This window comes from Electrophorus electricus, chromosome 4, assembly GCF_041902795.1.
Source record: "Electrophorus electricus isolate QZ-2024a chromosome 4, ASM4190279v1, whole genome shotgun sequence".
In the NCBI taxonomy this organism is placed as follows: Eukaryota; Metazoa; Chordata; class Actinopteri; order Gymnotiformes; family Gymnotidae; genus Electrophorus; species Electrophorus electricus.
Genome location: NC_137500.1, coordinates 17,500,522 through 17,511,467, shown reverse-complemented (window position 1 = coordinate 17,511,467; position 10,946 = coordinate 17,500,522). Strand labels below are relative to the sequence as shown.

The 10,946-nt window shown below is 38.6% G+C and overlaps 1 pseudogene; it reads left to right on the top strand.

Annotated features, from left to right (window-relative positions):
- The first annotated feature begins 331 nt into the window (after window positions 1–331).
- On the top strand, window positions 332–4,570 carry LOC145657354 (uncharacterized; annotated as a pseudogene).
- The last annotated feature ends 6,376 nt before the right edge of the window (window positions 4,571–10,946 follow it).

The window sequence follows — 10,946 nt, the reverse complement described above, 5'->3', positions numbered from 1 at the left end:
CAGAACCTCTGCTTATAAGGTTCTTCATTAATCCCTAACTGGTTCCTCCAAGAACCAATACCAAATGGTTCTTGAATAAGATGCTTTTTCAACAGCTAAACATAATGTACTAATGTACAGGAATAACCAGACAAAACAATGAACAAATTCTAAGCATTTTATTTATTTATTTATTTTATTTGTTTATTTTTATTACTAATGAACTTTTAAATCACTTATCTCATATACACATGAGGAGAAATCTGAAGCATCCAACTTTAAAACATTTATGGCATTTTTCTGACACTTTTATCAAAGCGAAATACAATTATGACTGAATACAACTTGAACAATGGAGGGTCAAGGGCCTTTTCAGGGGCCCAACAGTGGCAGCTTGGTGGCAATGTTTGAACTGGCAACCTTCCAATTACTAGTTGAGTTTCTGTGTGTGTAGACTACATGTACTATGCTGCTATTCTGGACATAAAGATAAACTAAAGATGGACTACATAACCATCATAACAGAGCCATGTGGAAAAAGAAAAGCTACATTATAAATATGAAGAGAAGGTAAAAAAAATGAAGCTGCTATAAGGGATCTTTTTAAGATAACTATGGCTAAACTGTCTTTACATCCTGATAGCTACACTAAGATAAGCTCAGAGGGAAATGTGTGTGTTCATCCTGGGCTCTGTAACATGGTGACCTACCCCATATTTGTATGGAAGGCCTGAGCAAACTTAGTGAGTCACCAACTAAGACTCAAAACCTAAACCCAGGTGCAGAGCAGAGATGGAGAACAAACAGAAGCTTCCAAATGAGAGAAATAAAACAAGAATACGTTGATCTGGTGATGGAGACAAACTAACATATAAACTAAAGGCACCAGTTCCCCTATTCATGATATGCTTTATCTAAAAAACAGAAACCTAGACAGCAGATGACCTGCTGGTAAAAAAGGGCTTAGGGAATTGTCTGCAGAAAGAGGAACTCTCCAAGCACAAGCCAATGAGGACAGGTGTTTCTTTTTTGCTATGGCAGTCTTTGTGAAAAAGTTAACATTGTGCCACAGACATTTGGCAAAAATAAATATGCATAAGCTGTTTTTTGATATTGAGGAGAAGGAGGGGCAAGAGAGTGACCACACACACACACACACACACACACACACACACACACAAAAAAACAACCAGTGTAGAGACAGGACACTGTACACTTCCAGATAATTATTACTGTTATTGTGGATATTATTGTTTTAACTGTTTACAGATCTTGTGTATATTAAAGATTTGACAAGTCAACTGTTACTGGTTGTAACGGGACTCCGGCCCGTTCAATGTGGACAAACAGAAGAGCCAAATGTTAGAGGGATAACGTGGACAATGCATGAGGCTGAAAGACTTTTATTTTAATTACACCGCTATCAGAGGGAACAAACTTGCTGTTTGCTGGACTTCTGCAAAATAATAATTGTAATTGTCTTACATTGTTCAGTGTGGCCACTGACTGTGTAGACATCTACTAAAGTTAATGTATATGTGTAGATATAGATATATTTATTATAATAAGGTAACAGGAGTTTGGGTTCAAAGCATGTACTTGTTTTGTTCAGCGGTTGTAAGGGGACGAGTCAAGAGTTGTGCCCAGAATTGAGGGGGAGTTGTAGTTTTGGTTCACGTTATTGGAGCAGGTAATTTTCCAGATACAAATGTGAGGATAAAATTGTGATTAATGGCTCTGTGTTTGGATATGGGTATATTTATTTTAATAAGATAATTTTTGGATAATGGGAAAATGTTTTAAGTGATAGCCTTTGTTTTGAACCATAGGGGAGAGATATTATGAATTTAATACATTATGTATCTAGAATGGTTAGATCTAAGAGGTGAAGATTAAATATAAGGAGTGGCATTGGAATGCAAGAGTGAGACGCATTGACTGAATTCCATAATTGGGAGCACATTAAGTTGCCTTACTTTGGGTTAATTTTTGTTGGCATAGATGACTGTATTTATTTATTTTTCTTTTTTTTTTTAATGTATTTTTTTTGTTTGTTTGCTTATGCCACCATGCCCCTGTCACTGGACTTTTTGAGGAAAATAAATCTTCATTATTGGCATAATTACTACCAGAATCTGTTTGATCTTCCCCCGCTATCCTGTTACACTGGTCACAAATATCATACTGTCAATTACACACACACACACACACAAAAAAAAAACACTATCAAATGTACAGCAAGGCACAACTATTAAAAACTTATCTACTCTAATATATTTTTTAACTCTTGAATTGACTTTGTCTTGCCATGGCACAAGGCCAGCAAGTGACAGAAAAAGGTTCTTCAGATTGTTTCTGACAATATGACCAGCTTCGTGTTCTTGAGTCTACACTAAACCATTTTCCAAATTCGCTCTCCTGGAACATACCTCGAACACTCCTTTGGCCATAATCACCTACATCAACCATGGAGAATCTGTATGAGGCATCACAGTTACCTAACAGTTGAATAGAAATTGTAGTTATGGTAGACACCTCCTGATCGGGGGGCTTTGATCAGAACTTGCTTTGTCAATATTGCCAAGATGTACATGCGACCACCTTCATCTTCTCTCTCTGTCAGCCCATTTAAACAAAAGTTCCTCTTCTTCATCAACCAACTGCCTTGTAAATAGCTCTTAATTTTGATTGAGTGCAATCAGTGTTCAGTTACATTAGGGTCTGTTTCCTTTGTTTGCTTATTTATTGTACAGGTGAGAGCAACTCTGCCCTGTAGCACCACCCCTGGTCTGGCACAGCCACCATGGATTGTGGTGCAAGAGCCGTGACCATAGCACAATGCAGCCAGTCCAGAGCCACGATGCACATACCATGGCCTTTCCAAACCCTTAAGAAGCCAGATAAACAGGTGTTGCTAATTGTTCTTGATTACTGTAGGTCACCCCGTGCCTGGCTGAAGATGGCTTAGTCAATGATTAGCCCACAGCTGGGCTGTTACAGTAATCTGCAACTGAATATGTCATGATTGTCCAGGTGGATTAACCCAATGGGAAAAACTATTGTATTAAAAATGTATAGTTTTAATGTCCATTGTACAATCTTATTTTCTATTCATGTACCAATGTTTACTAGTGTAGGTGGTTATAGAATCTGGTGCACTTGTTTATCAACTGGAACTGCTTTAAACTAGGACCATTTAGAAAGCTGGATTGATATATTAGCCAATGATATCCAGTTATACAAAATATTTACTTTTTTTTTTTTTTTTAAAGAAGGAAGCACTGGGTATTTTATAAGTTCTATAAAATGTTCATTCTTTGCCATCAGTGCAAATATTTTTGTAGTATGGCCAAGCAATTAAAGAACTTTCTTCTCTGTGTGTGAGTCTGTAGATATGAGCTAAGCACACATTCTTTTCCTATATTAGGAATGTCAAACATTGAAAAATACACATGTAGAATACACTCAATGACTTACTCACTATTATTGTTATTTTTCTCTCTCACTCACTATCCATTCTACTCCTTATTGTTTATATTTTGGCTATTGTAGTGTCCATTGTCAGCCAGAGGAGGATGGGCCCCCCTTTTGAGTCTTGGTTCCTCTCAAGGTGTCTTCCTCATGCTCTAGGACATTTTTTCTTATCACTGTCACCCTTGGCTCCCTCACTGTGGGCTTGCACTCAGACATGTGTAAAGCTGCTTTGTGACAACGGCTGTAGTAAAAAGCGCTGCATAAATTAATTTGACTTGACTGACAAATGATCACTGACAGCAGCATTGTGATTATAAGTATTTGCTCAAGCTGGGGTCTGAGTGCAGTCAAATTCTCTTAGCGATCTTTCTTGTAAATCGCCATACTCTAATATCTGTAGTGATAGAAGTGTGCAGTACTTGAGTGTCTTGACATGTTTTGTTGTTTAGTTTTTATTATTTATCGAGGAACTAGAAGTACAAGCTCTGGATGCCTTAGGGGAAGTTAGCAAGCCCTCAACTCTGGCACTACAGCCCTCACAGCTGGGCGAATGGTTGAAGTTACGGCAAAATAGTCAAGCTTCAGCTTGCCCACAGGAGCACTACATATTCCCAATTCGCGTGTCCAACAGGTTTGCCCCACTCAGTGAGGCACCCATTGAGAAGCCTGTTGAAAGACCTCTGGTTATAGGGGACTCTGTTTTGTGACATGTGAAATTAGGGACAACAATAGCACTAGTTAGCTCTATACCAGGGGCCAGGACGCTGGACATCTTGAGGTTTTAGGCAATCATAGGTTCTCTAAGATAGTTATTCACATAGGAGCTAATGATATATGCCTTTGTCAGTCAGAGATTACTAAAAATAATATTGAAGATGTGTTTCAGTTAGTGAAGGAAATGTCCATTACTGTAGTATGCTCTGGTCCCATCCCAATGCAGCGCGCAATATAATGTCGGTTGTTTTCGGTGAACTGCTGGATGTCCATATGGTGCTCACAAAACAACGTGGGGTTTATAGATAATTGGAACACATTCAAAGGTAAGCCTGGCCTTTTAGGGCAGGATGGTATCCATCCTACTAGGGAGGACGCTGCTCTCCTTTCCTGTAAACCATAGTCTCATGACAGACCTAGGTAATCTATGACAATCCAGAGCAGAGGCCAGGCAGCAGACAAAGAGGCTAAACCAACCGTCTGCTGGTCGCTATGTGACATCACCTGAGGTTCATCATATTGTCACGGTGTCTGTTCCCTGAGCTAAGCAGAAATACATAAAACAAAGAAAAACATGTCTTAATAACATAACCAGTATTATAGTAACTGATTCACCATTTTCAGACCATTTCCTAATTACATTTGAACTGCATATGAGCCACAATATAGTAACTTCCCCTCACTATCATACCAGATGCGCAATCACGTCAGCCACTTCACCTAGATTTATTGCGAATCTCCCACTTATCATTTGCGATGATCAAAGGTTAGGGTACCCTCAAACCCCATTGAACTTGATCAAATAACTGCTTGGAATCAGTATTCTGCTGAACACTCAATGATCTTGCTCCACTTAAGAATTAAAAAATGAGGGAAAAAATTAAGTACCTTGGAATAATGACCACATTTACAATTTAAAAGAAAACACTAAAAAAATAGAACGTAGATGACGTCACACTAAGCCTGAAGTCTTCCAGCTTGCATTGAAGGAGAGCCTTCACAAGTATAAAGTATAGAAAATCACTTATTACCACCTGAACATCTTATCTCTTGACCCTAATAGAAAATAACAAAAATATTCCTAGATTTCTTTCTAGTACAATTGTACATCTAACTAGGAAAAACTGACACCAATGCTCAGATCACAACATCACACAGTAGTAATGAGTTCATGAATTTCTTTAATGAGAAAATTAAGCACCTTAGAGATAACATTAAGAGTATTAACATGACATCGGGCAGCTACTTAGAGATCAGAACAACCAAGCCAAAAAATGGCTCTAGAATCCTTTACACCTCTCCAGGAGATCTCACGCTCAAAATCACCCACTTGCTTACTAGATTCACTGCCCACACACTTTCTTAAGGAAATCCTACCTGAAGTAAGTGAACCTTTACTAAATTTAATAAACTCCTCTAACATTGGCTACGTTCCTTAATCATTCAAATTACCAGTAATTAGACCATTTATCAAAAAAATCTAATCTTGACCCATGTCAGCTGTCAAACTATAGGCTGATCTCAAACCTTCCATTTATTTCCAAGATCCTAGAAAAAGCTGTAGCTCAGCATTTAAGATCATATCTGAATCAGAACCAGATACATGAAGTCTTTCATTCAGGGTTTAGGCCTAATCATAGTATGGAAACAGCACTAATTAAAGTAGTTAATGACCTGTTGTTGGCTCTTTTATGTCTCTTTGCTTATTTTGCTTCATCTGAGTGCAGCATTTGACACTACAGATCAAAACATTTTACTAGATAGACTCGAAAATGCTGGGATTAGGGGAATAGCACTTTCCTGGTTTAAATCTTATCTAGCTGGTCACTACCAGCGACATAAATGGAGACTTTTTAGCATACAACAAGGTTAGTTATGGAGTCCCACAAGGATCTATTCCAGGGCCTTTGATTTTTTTCTTTATATATGCTACCTCTAGGTGACATTATATGTAAACACTGTGCCATTTTCCATTGCTACGCTGATGATACTATATGCTATATTTCTCAGCCAAACCAGAGGACATATATCATCTTAGAATTATTGACACATGTGTAAAGGACGTCAGACACTGTATGTTGAGGAACTTTCTCTCACTTAATCCTGACAAAACAGGGGTGGTTCTATTAGGCCCAGAGACAGCTAGGTCCTCACTCTCTAATTACTCAATGAGCCTCAATGGTCTCCCAATCAGATCTTCTCTAACAGTTAAAGATCTTGCAGTTATTATGGATCCCAGTCTCTCATTCAAAGCTTATGTAAATAATATTTTTCTAGGACCACCTTTCTCCACCTTAGGAACATTCAAGCTAGTCCATTTTTATTCAAGATTGGACTACTCTAATGCCTTACTATCTCGCTGTACCATTAAGTGCCTAAACAAGCTCCAACTAGTTCAAAATGCAGCAGCCAGAGTTCTTACTAGAACTAGAAAATTTCATCACATCACTCCTATCTTAGCTACTTTACACTGGCTTCCAGTAAAATTTTATATTGATTATAAAATACTTATAAGAAAATCTACCGCAGGGGGCAAAGCCTTTTCCTATAAAGTTCTCACACTATGGAATAATATTCCTGTAAATGTTCAGGATTCAGACACAGTCTCAATATTTAAGGCTAGGCTGAAAACCTATCTGTAGTCAGGCATTTTATTAACTATTTCCCAACTTAGGTAAAGGTGTAGATCTGGGGGTCCATGGGCATTGAGAGTTATGGTAAACTGGGATGTTCTGATGCCGTCACTTCACCTCTCTTTGTTCACTGAAGTTTGTTGAATGAGAGTGGCGAAATGCAGATGTTCCAGGGTGCCTATGTTTCCTTGTGGCTGTTTCTTTTTAGCTGTGCTGCCATGGCTAGATCTGCAGGAGTCCATCATTGCACATAATAGTTCCCTAATTTACACACCATCGTACGTGGACATGCCTAATAATCTAGTCTCTCTTTCTGCCAAGGTACACCTACCCCTGATGTCATGATGTTACTGAGCCTCAGCCCGTGTCAGCTGCTATGGCTACTCCTACCACCCCATGATATCTCTAGCTGTAGCCCACCACACCTCCACCCCAGCCAACTACTGTCCGTTGCCCTTAATGGATGTTCTCTTGTGGGATGTCATGATGTTACTGAGGCTCAGCCCGTCTCAGCTGCCATGGCTACTCCCATCACCCCCTGATGTCCCCTCCTGTAACCCACCACACCTTGTGAAGTAGCCAACTACTTCTCCATTGCTCCGTTAATGGACATTCTCTTGCAGGATGAGTCTCGGACACATGCACACCATCAAGACAAGACTAGGACCTCTAGAAAGTTGGATTAGACATTAATTGCTTATTTGTTTACATTTTCTATTTATTTTTCTCTTAAAATTGTTGTTATTGTGCTGACTGTTGTCAACTAGAGGAGGATGGGCCCCCCTTTTGTGTCATGGTTCCTCTCAAGGTTTCTTCCTCATGCTCTAGGGAGTTTTTTCTAGCCACTGTCGCCCCTGGCTTGCTCACTCGGGGCTTCGACTCGGACATTTGTAAAGTTGCTTTGTGACATCTGTTGTAAAAACAGCACTGAGGCAGCTGTCTATTAATTTAGCTCTTCAGAGATTCCAGCAAAAAGACCACCAGAGGGCAGCATACTCAATGCATACATTCCTTTATGAAGGTTGAAACATTTGTGTGAATAGTATAATGCAATTTTCTTTGGATATTGACACTAGCATTTGATTTGATATATAGCCTATCCCTGAAAATCATTTCTGTGTTGAAAACATAGGAAATGTAGAAAATCTATTATGTTTATGTCTTCTTTTCCTGAGATATTGTCACTTCACAATGAAAATATGCAAACATAAAGACACAGAGCCATAACATCTGATTTAAACTGGCCGTGAGTGTTTGCATGTGCTTTTTAAAATGTTTTAATACAATGCAAGCCTGTATAAAATATGTTGCTCTTTTTAATAATAGTTTTTATGCTGATAACTCCATATGAATGTTTCTCAAATTCATTAAGTGAATTTTAAGATTTTGGACATTTCCCAATGTAGTTAATAGGCACTCACAAGAACTAGTAATAAACAAAACATATTTTTGAAATACATTTTAAGTTTGTGTATTGATTAAATTAAAGGTATATGAGACTTCTTGTCTTCTAACTTAGCAGGTATTTTGTATTTAAGAAAATTTGTTTTACAAAACATAGGCGACTTAAAAATAAAAAACTTTAAAAAAAAGTGCAGCTTGATGATACATAGTCCCTAAATTTTATAAATGATTTTAAGTATCAGTTAAAAACAATATGATGAGCCTTATTTATCCACCTTCATACAATGAGCTAGCACTCACTCACAGCTGAATGTTGTTGCCTGAGACAAGTGAGATGAGAAGAGAGAGCCCTGCATGGCGGTGTTAGGTGTACTGTGGGCTCATTATTGCTGTACTATAGACTGTGTGATTGTGCCACTGCTCTGATGTAGCAGTCAGTAATAACCCTGCATGCTGATTTCATGTTGTGACTTGCTGTGGTTGCTTCTCTCCTGTAAGGCTGCCTCTATTCTTGTCATGTTTATTTTTCCATTTGATGAAATTAGATTAGGGTTGATTAAAAAGTGAAACCCAAATTTTATTTTACTTTTTTATAGTACAACCTCCATAAAAATGCAGTGAATTTATATTTTAATGACCATTAAAGTGATGCAAACAAAGTGAAATTGACTTAATAAATGGTGAATGGTTTGTTAACGTAAGCATCATTAAGGAAGCATGTGACAAAACTACACATGACAAAACTTCTTAACATTAAAATCAACAAAGCCAGTGTTTACGGAACTTTGTGTACAGTTTGATTGGAACAGTATAATTTCTAATTTTTCTTTGGAAAACTCCCTCTCACACATACTCTCATGCACCCATTTTGGTCTTAGGACCTCTGTATCTGTCACCTGGCAACCATTCTGTTGCTTGGATACAACATGCCTCTCCTTATTTCCACAGGATCAAATAGGTTTAAGTTGAAAGGACTACTGCATTTGATCATAGGGTGACACCGTACACCACATGCATCAAAAACACAGAAACCTGCCATCCCTGGGATATGTTCTAAGGACAAATCTGTTACCTTATTGTATTTACGTTAAATGCATTATTCCTTCATCTCTTACTTGTAACCTGTCGATATGTTTTCAGCTCACTGGATTAATTAAAATGACTTCAGTGTACCGATGTCAGAGTATTGTTTCAGGACATTCTTCCCTACACATTCATACATTCTAGAATGCTGTGAGTGACAACAGAATTATTGATTGCATTTCTCTTGGCCTGGTGAAATGGTAGCATTTAGGCCAAGAACAATGCTGATATCGCAGATCAGTGGAGGTGATGTGGAGGTGGGATCTGTTAAAAACCTCAAGGTGATGGTCTGAAATAAGATAACTCTGGATATTCAGGGGGAATCTGATGCTCAAACCTATTTCAAGAGTTTTCCAGGTTTCTATTGAAGTTTATAGTTTAGTTTTTCAGCAAAATCCTTTCTACTACCATTCAGCAGAATTTTTTGATAGAGGCTACTTTTGTTACATTTAAAATGAGCCTAGCATCCTGTATGGCTGATATAATGTGCATATGTAGTATATTTAGGATGTGTCTGGTGTACAGATAAATACAGTTGACGCAGTCAGCTGTGCTCTGAAAACATGGAATAACTACAGAACCCAGTTCTTTCTTCAAGCTGAGAACATCTACATAAATTATAATGGTGGAAATCCTGCTGGCTGGCATCTAGCCAACTGCCGTGTACGCAATTCAGATCAAGTAATGTTGGAAGCTCTAACACAAAATAGTGAAGGTCACAGGACCATAGAGAGGACTAAATAGCCTTGGATTTGTGTACGTGCCTACAGGTTTCAAGTTTATTGTTTGTACTATTTTATTCACTTGTTATATTTTATATAACAATAATAATATTTGGTAATTCAGATCACCTTGGGGTTTTTAACCGATCCCACCTCTGCCTCACTCCTACAGGGAGTTCTCTATTGTCTGTGTGTGTGTATGTGTCTGTGTGTGTGTGTGTGTGTTTTGGTCAGATTCTTTTCTTTGCATGCAGATACGGAGATGGAGCTGGCGCAACAGCTATTGTGATTAGCTATGCTTACTGGTCATGTGTAGATATGGGCAGAGTCCCTTAAAATACAGAACAACAACAGATGTGACTGGGGAAACAAGCAGATGAGATTGGTAGGAATTAATATAATTAGAGTGTAGAGAGTGTCAGTGAAATTACTTTCCCTTGGTTCCTGCTTCAGGTTTTCTCCACTGCACCCCAATTCGCCCTTTGCCCATGTTATTTTTATAGCCTGCTATTAATAGGCTTCCAGGCAAGATGGGATCTTTGCCTTATTGGCAATATGCAAACACATGAGACCTGGAAGGAGAAACATTTCTGACATCTCCTCTGCTTTGGCCTGGAGGAGCTAGGGACCCCACTACTCTGTGTTCTTTACCAAATAAACCATGCCGAAGTGGATTTTGTACTCCTCATCTGACCAAAAGTGCCTTATCCTGCACCTAAATGCCCATGTAGCTATTTAAACATTTATTTTGGGCTCTGCCAGACTAGAGAAGTCGGCCAACTAGAAAGGAGGCAGGTCTGTCTAGCAGGTACCACACTCTCTCCTGAACACCTGCACCATATCTGGCATGCCCCAGAAATGGTGTTATTTATTGTCCAACATTGTCATGTCTCTGCATGCAGTGATGCAAGCGTCATTGCTGTACTGCTCCAGCAGG